The sequence below is a fragment of the Salvelinus sp. IW2-2015 genome, linkage group LG12 (assembly GCF_002910315.2).
Source record: "Salvelinus sp. IW2-2015 linkage group LG12, ASM291031v2, whole genome shotgun sequence".
Taxonomy (NCBI): Eukaryota; Metazoa; Chordata; class Actinopteri; order Salmoniformes; family Salmonidae; genus Salvelinus; species Salvelinus sp. IW2-2015.
Genome location: NC_036852.1, coordinates 6,040,549 through 6,057,010, shown reverse-complemented (window position 1 = coordinate 6,057,010; position 16,462 = coordinate 6,040,549). Strand labels below are relative to the sequence as shown.

The window sequence follows — 16,462 nt, the reverse complement described above, 5'->3', positions numbered from 1 at the left end:
TCTTGAATGTTGAGGGAGCTGTGGAGAGAGGATTGAAAATACCAGATACCTAAGAGACATAACCTGGGCCTGTATTTATAAAGCCTCTCAGAGTTCTGATCCAGGAATAGGTCCCCCGTGTCCATATAATCTTATTCATTATCATCTAAAAGACAAAAATGATCCAAGATCAGCACTACTACCCCAAAATGTGTGTGTTTCACTGATCATTTAACCTTGGTAGGTCGCACCGATGAAGAACAAGGTAAAGTGGCCAAGTGAAGGAGGGAGCTGCATACGAAGGGAGTGTTTGAATGTGATTCTCGCACAGATGTTTTTTCTCTCGCTTTGGCAGTTCTCCAGTGTGTCTCAGCTATGGTCTCCACAGCCACTGTCAAGACGTTTGTTTCACCTTAGGCCCGCTCCTGGAAATACAGTAGACCAGCATTATCTCTGGTGTAGTTTAGTAGCTTGGTTAAACCTGACTGAACGCCTCACGTTAAACAATGGTGAAAACATTTGTTTAGTAGCTTGGTTAAACCTGACTGAATGCTCCATGTTAAACAATGGTGAAAAAATGACTTCACAATGGTTCAGTCAGGTTAATAACCAAGCAAGTATTCAGTGATCTAGTAAGACACAGAGTACTCTTTTTGGGCAGACTCACCATAGCTTAAAGCCAGCAGCAGGAGAAGGAGACAAACACACACCACTTTCATCTTTCCTTCTCGTCAGGTGTCTTTTTAACGATAGAACATATGTCATCAACGAGTTCTTAGTGTGACTAACGTATACAGTTGGTCCTGTCCCGGCGCTTCACATGCAGGCTTGTGTATAATGATAGACATGGTGAAACCCAAGTAGCACAATTTAATTGAGACAAATATTTGTAACACTTTACAACTTTTTAAGCATTTTAGTGTTTGTGTTTGTTCTTGTAGCGATTTCTAAGCTTTGTTATAGTGTGTTGTTATGAGCAATAAATAGTGAAGTAGTTGCAGGTATGCTACAACTCAAACAGAATCTCTGACCTGGTTAAGTTTCCTTTAGAGCCTTTCTTTCTGGTCCAATAAATTGTATTTTGTATTCTAGCTTTCCTTTCCCTTCTCCTCACCATATGTCATGAAGCAGCTCATTTACTTGAATCTATTCTGTGATATTCATTAGACAATGTTTCATTTATTCAGGTTTAGCACAGKATTTCCCAGATGTCCTCTTGTCTGGATCTGACTATCAGAATGTGAATTCCAGGTTTTCAGAAGAGATTGCGCAAGACAAGAAAGTTTACAGCGATCAGTGRCACAAAACAGGGACTGTTCCAGACCTGGGRCGAAAATCGTTATATTTTGTACTTTGAAAATACAAATAGTTTTAAAAAGTAGTCCTTTTTGGGATCTGTATTCAAATAGTTGTAGGTACCTCCAAAGTAACTATTTGTTCCACCGGATTAACTTTCCACAACGCAGTTATTCAAGGTCTGCTCTGTTCCACATTGGGACATTCAACATTTCGACAGAGTGTGTAATGACAAATTTAAGCTGAACGGAGTCTAGTTTGTATCTGATAAATCATATACAAGTCATATACAGGACTAGTTTATAGCCTATATGATGTATTACCCAGTACCACCACAGAAAATATAAACTTGCTCAGTGCAGTGCTCATGTTTCAGGCCATCACCTGGCTAATCACAGGTTGATTATGTCAAACATAAATAATAATTAAATGCAAACAGTACAACTTTATTTCTGTTACTTCTTGACAGTTTCAATCATGTGCAWTGATTAGTACAATTAATGGACTGTATAGTAAACAGTATTGTAGACAGCGGATGTGTCTCTCAGTTGCATTGGTTGGTGGTGCAGCAATAGGCATCAATGTCCTTGTTGCTTCCCAGCAGCATGCATTCTGACATCTTCATGCATCTCTTGAAGTATGAGATAGCTGTGGAGAGAGAGAAGCGAGACAGGATAAAACACCAGATACAGGAGACACAACCCAGCACATTTTCCTGATTGGATAAAGCAAATGTTTTCCTTAGATGTCAATCAAAAGGATCCAATATTTGGTGTTTTACCGATTGGTTACTGATCCTAGGGTTAAACACAGTAAAGTGCCTAGTGAAGGGATATATACAGATGAAACTCAGGGTATACTGCCTAGTGAAGGGGATAATAGATGCAGTACGTACGAAGTGGGTACTTGAATATGACCATGGCACAGGTATCATGGTCAATACGGCAGGTCTCCACTGTGTTACTGCAGCCATTGCCAATACATCGGTTGCATCTCAGGCCCTCTCCTGGAAAAATCAAAGATACAGCATCATCTCTGTTGTATTGGAGTGTGTCTGGTTATTCATTGTGTAAAATGACAGAATGGAGATGAGAATAAGCAATCTAGCTTTAATCTGGTGCATGTGTTTATTTGTCATTGTCCCTGTCAAATAAAGACATACAATTAGATGGTAATTGTACATGAAGTTTAATTGGTGGGAGTCCAGTGAATGTAACACAACAATCAACAGTGAAGAGAAGTAAGCCTGTACAGAATAAAACATATTCCAAAACATGCATCCTGACAGCAATAAGGCACTAAATTAAACATGAAAAAAATGTGGCAAAGAAGTTAACTTTATGTCCTGAATACAAAGTGTTATGTTTGGGGTAAATCCAACACAACACATCACTGAGTACCACTCTTCATATTTTCAAGCATGGTGGTGGCTGCATCATGTTATGGGTATGTTTGTCTTCGGCAAGGACTAGGGAGTTTTTAAGAGTAAAAATAAACGTAATAGAGCTAAGCACAGGCAAAATCCTAGAGGAAAACCTGGTTCAGTTTGATTTCCAACAGACACTGGGAGACAAATGCACCTTTCAGCAGGACAATAAACTAAAACACAAGGCCAAATATAAACTGGAGTTGCTTACCAAGACGACATTGAATGTTCCTGAGTGGCCTAGTACATATTTTTACTGAAATTGGCTTGAACATGGCTGTCTAGCAATGATCAACAACCAACCTTACAGAGCTTGTAGATTTTTTTAAAGAATAATGTGCAAGTATGGTACAATCCAGGTTTGCAAAACTCTTACAGGCTTAACCAGAAAGACTTACAGTTGTAATCGCTGCCAAAGGTGATTCTAACATGTATTGACTCAAGGGGTTGAATACAAATGTAAATGAGATATTTCTGTATTTAACTTTCATTCAATTTGCTAACATGTCTGAAAACATGTTTTCACTTTGTCATTGTGGGGTATTGTGTGTAGATGGGTGAGATAAAATATATATTTCATCAATTGTGGCAGTAACACAACAAAAGTGGAATATGTCAAGGGATATGAATACATTCTGAAGGCACTGTAGTAAAATGATTGGTTTGATTACTTTGATAGACTACTATATCTGTCACGCCCTGACCATGGAGAGCCCTTGCTTCTCCATGATGTTTAGGTCAGAGCGTGACTAGGGGGGTGTTCTAGTCATTTTGATTTTATGTTTGGGATTGAGTATGGTTCCCAATTAGAGGCAGCTGATTATCGTTGTCTCTAATTGGGGATCATACTTAAGGTGTCCCTGTTCCCACCTGCTTTTGTGGGATATTGTTTTTGAGTGAGTGCATGTTGCACCGCAGTACTGCACGGTCGTTGTTTGTTTCAAGTTTCACTAAAAATAAAGATGTGGAACTCCAATCACGCTGCGCCTTGGTCCGTCTCTCCACACGATCGTGACAGAAAATCCCACCCGCGCAGGACCAAGCAGCGTGAAACTGAGGTAAAGTAGTTTTGGACTTGGGAGTACATGAGAGGACACGAGACCCTTCCTCACGCTGAGCGTTAGGATAGCCTGAACATGTGAAAATTGGTTTGGTGCATCTAGCTTGAACGGTTCAAGAGTAACTGTTGGTGAGTTATTATATGCTAAAATAAGACCTCGTTGGGCAGACTCACCAAAGCTACATGCCAGCAGCAGGAGAAGGAGAGAAAAACATACAGCTTTCATTTTTCCTCTGTTGTTCTTCAGGAGTCTTTAGATCTGTCGTTCCAACCATAGAAAATAATGCATCATCAAAGACTCCCTTTATGTGGTGGGATTATGCTATCTCCAACAATTGCAACATGTACTGGAAGTCTACGTAGGTCTACAAACCGTAGGTCTACCTCTTATTTACTTTAAACGTGCAGAAACATTCTGAAACCAACCATTTCACAACCCTAGTAGCACAATATCATGAGACAAAGTTATGAAGAGCAATAGATTGTGGAGTAGTTGCTCACCTGATTGTATTTCCTTTAGGTGTGTGTTGAGCTCTCTTTTACTTTACTTTCCTCTCCTTTTATGCAGCATAATATGCTAATAAAGCTGCTATCTATGAGTCACTTGTGTGAGATAATGGCAATATTTACTCAGGTTTAGCACAAGTAGTTCCCTTAGCCTAATCTATATACAGTGGCAAGAAAACGTATGTGAACCCTTTGGGATTACCTGGATTTCTGCATATATTAGTCATAAAATTTGATCTGATCTTCATCTTAGTCACAACAATAGACAAACACAGTCTGCTTGAACTAATAATGCTCAAACAATTATACGTTTTCATGTCTTTATTGAGCATACCGTGTAAACACTCAGTGTAGGGTGGAAAAACTATGTGAACCCTTGGAACAATAGACAAACACAGTGTGCTTAAAATAATAACTCACAAACTATTGTATTTTTCTTGTCTATATTGAATACATCATTTAAACATTCACAGTGTAGGTTGGAAAAAGTATGTGAACCCCCTAGGCTAATGACTTTTCCAAAAGCTAATTGGAGTCAGGAGTCAGCTAACCTGGAGACCAATCAATGAGACGAGATTGGAGATGTTGGTTAGAGCTGCCCTGCCCTATAAAAAACAGTCACAAAATGTGCGTTTGCTATTCACAAGAAGCATTGCCTGATGTGAACCATGCCTCGAAACAAAAGAGATCTCAGAAGACCTAAGATGAAGAATTTTTGACTCTCATTAAGCTGGAATATTGCTGATATTCATCAGTCCACGGTAAGACAAGTTGTCTATAAATGGAGAAAGTTCAGCACTGTTGCTACTCTCCCTAGGAGTGGCCGTCCTGCAGTCCAAAGATGACTACAAGAGCACAGTGCAGAATGCTCACTGAGGTTAAGAAGAATCCTAGAGTGTCAGCTAAAGACTTATAGAAATCTCTCGAACATGCTAACATCTCTGTTGACAAGTCTACAATATGTAAAACACTAAACAAGAATGGTGTTCATGGGAGGACACCACGGAAGAAGCTACTGCTGTCCAAAAAAAACATTGCTGCAAGTCTGAAGTTCACAAAAGAGCACCTGGATGTTCCACAGCGCTTCTGGCAAAATATTCTGTGGACCGATTAAACTAAAGTTGAGTTGTTTGGAAGGAACACACAGCACTATGTGTGGAGAAAAAAAGGCACAGCACACCAACATCAAAACCTCATCCCAACTGTAAAGTATGGTGGAGGGAGAATCGTGGTTTGGGGCTGCTTTGCTGCCTCAGGGCCTGGACAGCTTGCTGTCATCGACGGAAAAATGAATTCCCAAGTTTATCAAGACATTMAGSAGYAGAATGTAAGGCTAACTATCCTCGAATTGAAGCTCAACAGAAGTTGGGTGATGCAACAGAACAACGACCTAAAACACAGAAGTAAATCAACAACAGAATGGCTTCAACAGAAGCAAATACACCTTCTGGAGTGGCCCAGTCAGAGTCCTGACCTCAWRCCGATTTTAAAATGCTGTGGCATGACCTCGAGAGCGGTTCACACCAGACATCCTAAGAATATTYCTGAARTGAAACAMTTTGGTAAAGATGAATGTTCCAAAATTCKTCCTYACCGTTGTGCAGGTCTGATCCGCAACTACAGAAAACAATTGYTTGAGTTTATTGCTGCCAAAGGAGGGTCAACCAGTTATTAKATCTTTAGCTTTTGGAAAAGTCATTAGCCTAGGGGTTCACATACTTTTTCCAACCTACACTGGGAATGTTWAAATGATGTATTCAATATAGACAAGAAAAATACAATAGTTTGTGTGTTATTAGTTTAAGCACACTGTGTTTGTCTATTGTTCCAAGGGTTCACATAGTTTCCCCACCCTGCACTGTGAGTGTTAACACGGTATGCTCAATCAAGACATGAAAACGTATAATTGTTTGGGTGTTATTAGTTCAAGCAGACTGTGTTTGTCTATTGTTGTGACTTAGATGAAGATCAGATCAAATTGCATGACCAATTTATGCAGTAATCCAGGTAYTTCCAAAGGGTTCACATACTTTTTCTTGCCACTGTACTTTTTGAAGCAGTTGCTTTCTCAGATCTGTATTCAAATAGTTAAACAAAAGTAGTTACATTCTGAGATCTGTATTTAAATAGCTTAGAAAAGTAGTCCATTTCTGAGATCTGTTTTCAAATAGCTTAGAAAAGTAGTCCATTTCTGAGATCTGTTTTCAAATAGCTTAGAAAAGTAGTCAAATGTTTTACTTTCTGCAAACTATAGTTATCCATGGTCTGCTCTGTTCCACATGTGGACATTCCACATCGGGACAGAGTGTGTAATGATAATTTTAAGATATCACACCCTCAACAGAACAACTAAATGTAGTCTATATTTTCTGTGGAGGTATTGGGTAATACATAATARAGGCTATAAACTAGTCCTGCATATGACTTGTGTATGACTTATAATGTAAACTGAACATGCTCAGTGCAGTGCTCATGTTTCAGGCCATCACCTGGCTAATCACATGTTAATTATGTCAAACATAAATAATAAATAAATGCAAACTGTTTGGAACAAACAGTACAACTTTATGTCTGTTACTTCTTGACAGTTTCAATCATGTGCATTGATTAGTACAATTAATGGACTGTATAGTATACAGTATGGTTGTAACGTTCGTCGTCGGAATGAGACCAAAAGGGCAACGTGAAAAGTGTTCATGATTTAATGTTCACAAAAACACTCAAAACAAAATGACAAAAGGAGAAAACGAAAGCGCACAGTTCTGTCAGGGAAACAACCTAAACAGAAAACAACACCCCACAAAACCCCAAACGGAAAATACTACTTATTTATGATCCCCAATCAGAGACAAGATAGACAGCTGCCTCTGATTGGGAACCACACTGCTAAACAACAAGAAATAGAAAACATAGATTTATCCCACCCGAGTCACACCCTGACCTAACCAAACATAGAGAATAAATAAGGATCTCTAAGGTCATGGCGTGACAATGTAGACAGAGGATGTGTCTCTTCAGTTGCATTGGTTGGTGGTGCAGCAAATAGGCATCAATGTCCTGTTGCTTCCCAGCAGCATGCATTCTGACATCTTCATGCATCTCTTGAAGTATGAGATAGCTGTGGAGAGAGAGAAGCGAGACAGGATAAAACACCAGATACAGAAGACAACCAGCATATTTTTTCTTGATTGGATAAAGCAAACGTTTTCCTTAGATGTCAATCAAAAGATCCAATATTTTGTGTTTTCCCAATTGGTTACTGATCCTAGGGTTAAACACAGTAAAGTGCCTAGTGAAGGGATATAATACAGATGAAACTCAGGGTATACTGCCTAGTGAGGGATATATAAGATGAACCTCAGGGTATACTGCCTAGTAAGGATATATCAGATGAAATAGGGTATACTGCTATGTGAAGGGATACTATACAGATGAAACTCAGGTATACTGCCTAGTGAAGGATATAATACAGATGAAACTCAGGTAACTGCTAGTGAAGGGATATATACGATGAACTCAGGGTAATATGCCTAGTGAAGGGATATATACAGATGAACTCAGGGTATACTGCCTGTGAAGGATATATACGATGACTCAGGTATACTGCCTAGTGAAGGGAATATTACAGATGAAACTCAGGTATATGCAGTGAAGGATATATACAGATACTCAGGGTATACTGCTAGTGAAGGATATATACAGATGAACTCAGGGTATACTGCCTAGTGAAGGGATATACAGTGAAACGGGTACTCAGTGAGGGTATAACAGATGAAACTCAGGGTATACTGCTATGAAGGGATATATACAGATGAAACTCAGGGATACTCCTAGTGAAGGGATATAACAGATGAAATCAGGGATACTGCTAGTGAAGGGTATAACAGTGAACCAGGGTACTGCTAGTGAAGGGATATATACATGAAACCTCAGGGTATACTGCCTAGTGAAGGGATAATAGATACGTACGGAGTGAGGCTTGAATAGCGTGCCGCAGGGTGTCATGGTCAATACGGCAGGTCTCCTGTGTTTCTGCAGCCTTTGCCAATACAACGGTTGCATCTCAGGCCCTCTCCTGGAGAAAACAGAAGAACAGCATTATCTCTGTTGTATTGGAGTGTGTCTGGTTATCCAGTGTGTAGACTGGGAGACTGGAGATTAAAGAATGGAGATGAGAATAAAGCAAGCAAGCTTTAATCTGGTACATGTGTTTATTTGGCATTGTCCCTGTCAAATAAAGAGATGAAAAAGATGAAGACCTTGTTGGGCAGACTCACCAAAGCTACATGCCAGCAGCAGGAGAAGGAGAGAAAAACATACAGCTTTCCATTTTTTCTTTCTTCAGGAGTCTTTTGATCTGTCGTTCCAACAATAGAAGAAGAAATCACCAAAGACTCGTCTATGTGGTGGGATTATGCGATGTTCAACAACTGCAACATGTAGGTCCAATGTAGTCTGATTTATTTGAAATGTGGCAAAAACATCTGAACCAAACCATTTCACAACCCCAGTAGCACAATATCATGAGACAAAGCTGTAGATAGTAGAGTAGTTGCTCACCTGATTGTATTTCCTTTAGGTGTGTTGAGCTTCCTTTACTCTCCTCTCCTTCTCCTTCTCCTTTTATACAGCATAGTATGCTAATTAACCTGCTATCTATGAGTCACTTGTGTGAGATATTGGGCAATGTATTTACTCAGATTTAGCACAAGCAGTGCCCTATATCTCTCTGTAAAAGAATGGAAGTTCCCGGATTTCACGAGACAAAGGTTTGCAGTGTCGTGTTCCATACTGGGACATTCCACATTGGGACAGGGMGTCAAGAGAATTTCGAAATATTAAAGCTCAACCAAACAACTGACTGGTGTGCAAAGTTTATGTAAGAGGTGGTGTTGGATGATTAATCATTCATATCATATTGTAAACAAGTTATTCTTATGACATTTAGACATATGTTGAAATCAGGAACAAAAGATTAAAATATCATTTTGCAATACTGAATGTATTTCCTTGCCATTTGAACAGGGCTCCAGCCACATGCTTACCAATGATACAGAAGGTGAGTAGAGGCATGGGTCTTATACGTTGCATTTGTCCCAGTTGCAGCAGGTGACTCTCAGTCCCTCGGTCGCACCAAGCTTCAGGCACTCCATCATCTTGAAGCAGGACTTGTGGAAGGTGTGCTCTGGAGAAATAGAGAGAGACAGATAGAGAGGGGGGAGAGACATGATGATGACGATGATACCCACAGGGCACAGACGTCAGTTCAACATCTAGGTTTGATTTACATTTGGTTGAGTTGTCAACTAACGCGAATTCAACATGAAATCAACAGGAAATGTCACCATGTCATTGGATTTAGGTTCAAAGCTGGGTGATAAAAAGAGTTGATGACCTTTTTCAAACCCAATCAGTTTTCTATGTTGATTCAACGTCATCACATAGATTTTTTGGGGGTTAAAATGACATGAAAACAACATTGACTCAACCAGTTTTTGTCCAGTGGGTAAAATGACTTARGACTGAGTGATAATCTTGTAGGCCTACCTAGTAAATAGATTTCTGTTGTGTGTGTGTGTATGTCTTTGATGGATTTCTGGCCGGATTAATAAGGCACTGTGGCAGTGATTGTGGCTATATGCCATGCTGACTGAATGGTGCTGGGACTCACCATAAGGGGAAGGGTAGGTCACTTTGGCACAGGCGTCCAGCTCAGGAGGACAGGTCTCCACAGTCCCCACACAATCAGCACTGCCTGGCGTGGCCCGGACACAGTTATGGCCCTGCAGGGCCTCACCTGAGAGAGGGTGGAGAGAAAGAGAGAGAAATAGAGAAATAGAGAAACATTAACGAAAACACGACTAAACCTTGAAAGTCACTGGCCATAGGCCATAGTGTGTAGTCTAGTGCGCACTACTGACCTACTATCGAGGTTATATTAATCTGAACTTTTGAAAAGAAAGACAGTAGGATGGTTCAACATGAAGAGATGATATTTACCATAGATGACGGCCACCAGGAGCAGGAGACCAAAAGCAAAGACTTTCATGTTTGGATGTGGTTCTAAGAGAAAGAAAGACACATTTCAYCAGTGTAACCTATATAGACACGACAGTTAACATATTGTTCAATACCTTAAAGTCTTTGTGTCCTAYGCTCAGACAGACATTTCAAACAGGGTCAAAAAGTGTGAAGTCAGTGCCCTTTTGCCCATCTTACCTTCTGGACCTCTGCAGGTTTCAGTGTAACTCTCCTTCCTCCGGCCCCTCCTTTATTCAGAAATATGAGACTGATAAAGACAGTGTGTGGGGAAAATAAACAGAGTTAAAAAGTGGTCAGTGAGACATGAATACGTACAGTAATGGAATGGGTAGCATACCACTGTCACGCCCTGACCTTAGTTATCTTTGTTTTCTTTATTATTTTGGTTAGGTCAGGGTGTGACGATGGGTGGTAGGGTGTTCTTGTCTTGTCTAGGGTTTTGTATATCTTATGGGTTCAAATCAAATCAAATAAATTGTATTTTTACATACACATGGTTAGCAGATGTTAATGCGAGTGTAGCGAAATGCTTGTGCTTTTCTAGTTCGACAATGATGTAATTACAAGAGTAATTAACCTATACAATTCCAAATACTACTTATACACAGACAAGTTGTAAAGGGATAAAGAATATGTACATGAAAGTATATGAATGAGTGATGGTACAGAACGCGTAGAATAGCCAGTAGATGGTATCGATACGTATGTATATGATGAGTATGTAATGTTGGATGTAAAATAAAAGTGCAGTAGTTAAGAAGTGGCTAGTGATCATGTATTACATAAAGATGAAGATGCAGTAGATGATATAGAGGTACAGTAATCATATATCATTTAATTAAGTGGATTGTTAAAGTGGCTAGTGAACATGTTTGTCATTTTCCATCAGTTCATTTATTAAAGGTGACTGGAGGTTGAGATCGATATGTTGGCAGCAGCCACTCGAGTGTTAGTGTGTGTTTTAAAGTCTGTGACTTGAGATAGAAGCTGTTTTTTCAGTCTCTGGTCCTACTGTTGATGCCAGCTGTATGACCGGGCTGTCTGGATGATAGCGGGTGAACAGGCATGGGCTGAGGTTGGTTGTTGTCCTTGATGATCTTTTATGGCCTTCCTGTGAATCGGGGTGGTGTAGGTGTCTGGAGGGCAGGTAGTTTGCCCCAAGTGATTGCGTTGTGCAGGGACTCTACTACTCTGGAGAGCCTTACGGTTGTGGGGAGCAGTGTTCCGTGAAGGCCGTGTGAACAGGGGTTTTGGTATTGTCTAGGTAAATGTAGGTCTGATGGTGGCTGAATTGGTTCATCAGAGACGCTGTTTATCATTGTCTTCTGATTGGGGATCCCTATTTTAGATGCATTTTACATTGTTTGGTTTTTGTGGGTATTGTGCTATGTGTAGTTTGCAATGTAGCTCTCGTGTTTTATAGCGTCACGTTTCTTTTGTTATTTCTTGTTAGTTGTTTAGTGGTTTCTTCGTTTTTAATAAAGAAGAATGTATTCATCAGTCAGCCTGCGCCTTGGTCTGTACGTTATGAGAACCGTGACGAATTACAGCATTAATAAGGAAAAGAGCGTGATAAAGAAGAGTGGACATATGGACCCGGGAGAAAACATGAGGTGGAGGGAATCGGTACTGGGAGGGTAATGGAGGGGATCAAGACTTTGCCCATGGAATGCAGGTGGAAACAGGCAGAGGAAGGGATAAATACGAGGAGAAATACGGAGAATAGAGGAGAGGGACATATAGGGTAAGACGGTACAGGAAAGCCCGAGAGGCAGCCACAATACATTTTTGGCGGGGGGCACACGGGAGATTTGGTGAGTCATGTAGGAGACTGACAATCCTCGTGCTTACAGTGGGGAGAGTGTTACTGGTCAGCGCGTGTTATGTCGGTGGACGAAGGTGTCTCCAGTGCGCTATTCTAGGCCCGGTGCGCTCTAATTCCAGCTCCGCATTGCGGGCGAGAATGGGCTCCTAGCCGAGGAGGAGGTGGGCTCAGGCGCTCCTGGTCTCCAGTCTGACCTCCCTTGGATGCAGGAAATCTGCGCTCGGATGTGCGTATTGTGTCTTCCGGTGAGTTGCAAGCCAGTGCGTCATATATAAAACATCAGCCAAGACGGGTTGGTCTAGCTCTACACGTCCAACTCAAGTACGCCTCACAGTCAGTAGTCCTGTGCTGCTTCCGCACTTCGCCTGAGGTGCGTGTCTGCAGCCCGGTACACAGTCCGGCACACGTACGAGCTCCAGTGTTCCAGGGTCATACGCCTGTTCTTTCTCCCGCACTCGCCTGAGGTGCGTGTCCGTAGCGGTATACAGTTTGCGGCACACGCACGCAGGCCTCAGTGCATCCAGGGTGCAGTCCCTGGTTCTCTCCTGATTCGCTGAGGTGCGTTCCCTAGCCGGTACCACCCAGTTCATGCAGAGTCCGGCGACAGTACGCATACGGAACCTCAAGACGGCATAGTCTCGGAACCCTGCAAAGGAACGGCAAAGTGATCGGACGTTCCAAGACTGGGCCCAGTCGGAACATCCAAGACGGGCATCCGTACGGAAACCTGCAACGACGGGCACATCCGGAATCCAACGACGGGCACTACGGAACCCATACGCGGGCCAGTAGGGAACTCACGACGGGCCACGTCGGAACGTCCAAAGCGGGGGCTACGTCGGAGCGTCCAGGACGATCCACAGTCCGGGGCCTCCGGCGACGGTCCCCAGCCCGGGGCCTCCGGCGACGGTCCCCAGCCCGGGGCCTCCGGCGACGGTCCCCAGCCCGGGGCCTCCGACGACGGTCCCCAGTCCGGGGTCTCCAGCGACGGTCCCCAGTCCAGAACATCCGGCAAATGTTTGAAAATTGAAAATGACAACAAAAACAATGAAAAGAAAAAAGGGCGAAATATAAAGAAACATTAGGCCTTCCTAGCAAGCCAAAGTGGTGGGTAACCTTGAAGAGAAGCCAAACCAAAGGATGAGGAGGCTGTGTAGCTTGCGCTGTGAACCTACCTGATGCTGCAGGTCAGAGTGGGTCCCATTATGCCTGGCAAAAACCAAACACTGAATTCCACAGTAAGAACCTTATACCAATGGTCAAGCATGGTGGTTGTCGTGTGATGGTTTGGGGACGCTTTCTTGCCTCAGCACCTGGACGACCTTCCGTAATAGAAAGAACCATGAATTCTTCTCTGTATCAGAGAATTCTACAGGTGAAAATCAGGACATCTGTCTGTAAGCTGAAGCTGAAGCGCAGCTGGGTCATGCAGCAGGACAATGATCCAAAACACACATGAAAATGGCTAAAAAGAAAGAAATTTGAAGTTTTGGAATGACCTAGTCAAAGTCCAGACCTAATCCCAATTGAGACGTTGTGGCAGGACTTGAAACAAGTAATACATGCTTGAAAACCCACAAATGTCACTGAGTTACAGCAGCACTTCATGGAAAGGTGAAACAAAATTCCTCCACATTTACGTGAGAGACTGATCAACGACTACAGGAAGCATTTGGTTGGAGTCATTGCAACTAAAGGTGACACAACCAGTTATTGAGTGTAAGAGGGAATTTCCTTTTTCACAGGGGCATTGAGTGTTGCATAACTTTGTTTCTGAAATGAATGAAATAAGAATATAATTGTTGTGTTACTTGTTCACTCAGGTTCCCTTTATCTAATATTAGGTTTTGGTTGAAGATCTGATAACATTCAGTATCAAAAATATGTAAAAATAGAGAAGATTAGAAAGGGGACAAATACTTTTTTATAGCACTATACTGACAATATGCCAAATAAAATGGGAGTATACTGTACGTTTAAAACAGGTTAAAACAATAATGTTCTCACTTTATTCGCTTCCAGAAAAGTAGAATATAGAATAGAATAAAATACATATAGAATAAKATGGATATATAAGCCTAGCAAGCAAATATGAAATATCTGATATATTCTCAATGTAGCAAGGTGGTAAAAGCAAATAGCTGTAATTCATTTATATCCACTAGATGGCACTGTGTCACGTTCTGACCTTAGATCTTTTGTTATTTCTTTGTTTTAGTATGGTCAGGGCGTGAGTTGGGTGGGTTATCTATGTCGTTTTCTAGTGTTGGTTTTTTTGTTGTTTGGCTGGGTGATGATTGTCAATAGTAGGCAAGGTGTCGGTTAGTTGTCTCTGATTGAGGAATCATAGCTTAGGGTAGGCCTTTTTCCAACTGGGTTTTTCGGTGGGTGGTTTATTTTCCAGGTGATAGGTGTTGGTGTCGCCACAATGGAACTGTTGGATGTTTGTATTTCAGCGGTGATCGTATGTATTGTTTTGTTTCTGTGGTGTCGTTTGTATGATAAGAATGTTTATGGGCAATACGCCTACGCGCGCATGTGGTCACATGTTCGTTACTGGCGCTCGTGCCGAGGGGAGAGGAAGAGCGTTACAGAAACACACAAAGCAAAGAACAAGCAGGTGATGGCGGCAAAGCATCGCAGAGATCGCAGGACTCGTTTGGGATCTGTGGAGGGTAGATTCATGGGGACGGCGAAGGGGACCTGGCACGAGGTTGGGAGAGTAGGCCGGCTCCAAAGCTGAGCTGGGAGGGGGCAGCGGGGGGAAAGTCGAGAGGGCTGGTGGTTCTAGTTGAGGCGTGCAGAGGGTTAGTGGGCGTGGGAACGAGGAACGAGGCAGCCAAAGCGGGTTGGAGGGGGACATGGGAGTGTGGAGGCAGGTAGGAGACCTGAGCAGACCCGTGTTCGGTGGAGAGAAGAGGGACCGGGCAGGCACGTTTTAGCGTAAGGGCGGTACATAACGACTCGTCTCGGCCGGTGCTAGGTGGGGCATTCGAGCCAGTGTGCATGAAGCCGGCTCAACGCTCTGGTCTCCAGTGCGTCTCCTCGGGCCGGGGTACAGGCACCATAACGCATGGTGTCCCTGGTCGCCAGCACAGCCGTGCGGCCTATTCGCACCTCTGCGCACTGGCTTGGCTAAGGAGCAATTCAGGCCAGGTAGGGTTGGGCAGGCTGGTGCTCTGTGACTTGTAGGCGCTTCACGGTCCGATGCTAATCCGGTACTCCATGCACCAGCCTCGTGGAAGCCCCCGCACAGGCTGTCTCTCCGTCTCCGGCACGTAAGTGCTCCGGTGCTCAGCGCTGCAGATTCCTCCAGTCAGGCGTCGTGAGGTCTCCTCTTGTCGCGGCCGTGAGTCTCTCCTGTCCAGCGCCGTAGTTCCTCCTGTGCCAGCGACGCTGAGCTGCGTTGCTGAGCGCAGACGCCCGTTGTCCTGAGCGCAGCGCGCCCGTCAGTAGGAGCTGCCGAGCGCGCCGTCAGTAGGAGCTGCCAGAGCCTGCCCTTAAGTCAGGATGAGAGCTTGCCCTAGTCGTGAGTGCCTTCAGGTCGGAGCTGCACCTCAAGTCCGGAGCTGCCATCAGTGTCCGGAGCTGCCTCAGTCTGAGATGGCCCTCAGTCAGGAGCTGCTCCTATCCGGAGCGGCGCTTCAGTCGCTGGAGCTGCCCCTCATCTAGGACCTCAGTCGGTAGCTGGCCCCTTCTAGAGGCAGGTCTCCAGTGCGCCTCCACAGCAGTGGAGTTCTGTCTAAGTCAGCGCAATGTGTGTGCGAAGTGTGTAATTCCGAAAGGGTAAATTGAATGCAGGCTTAGATCGCAACAGGTGCTCTAGGTGGTGCCTTACAGCAACAGTAGGTCTGTTTTCCCGCACGTCTCCTGAGTGCGTGTCACAGTCTGGTGCGACCTGTGAGCAGCCACACATCAGGCCTCTCATGTGCGCTCCCCAGTCGGTAGATGCGCTGGCTCTCTCGCGCTCTGCCCTGAGGTTGCGTTCAGTAGTCGGTACGACCAGGCGGACCCTGCACGCAGGTCTTCCTGCGACGTCCCCAGCCATCCGGCTGACGTTCAGTCCAGAGCGTCCGGCGACAGTACCCAGTCCAGAGCGTCCGGCGACAGTTACCCAGTCCAGAGCTCGGCGACAGTAACCAGTCCAGAGCTCCGGCGACAGTTACCCAGTCCAGAGCGTGCTTCCGGACAGTACCCAGTCCAGAGCTTCCGGGCGTTTCACAGTCAGGACATACTGAGACGATGTACCTGGTCCGGGAATCCTCCTGCGGAATGGGGAGCGGCAAAACTCCGCTCCATGGCCGAGCATTCCTGTGCCGATGCCCAG

At 43.7% G+C, this 16,462-nt stretch overlaps 1 long non-coding RNA gene across 2 annotated transcripts; it reads right to left on the bottom strand.

Annotated features, from left to right (window-relative positions):
- Positions 1-8,262: 8,262 nt before the first annotated feature.
- On the bottom strand, positions 8,263-8,974 carry LOC111971141 (uncharacterized). Of its 2 annotated transcripts, none has more exons than XR_002878227.2 (3): positions 8,829-8,974; positions 8,546-8,698; positions 8,263-8,343 (listed from the first exon to the last, which is right to left on the bottom strand). It is a non-coding gene; the product is annotated as an uncharacterized lncRNA (long non-coding RNA). The 2 variants fall into 2 exon arrangements; XR_002878226.2 differs by having other exon boundaries at positions 8,546-8,625; positions 8,829-8,937.
- Between the last annotated feature and the right edge of the window lie 7,488 nt (positions 8,975-16,462).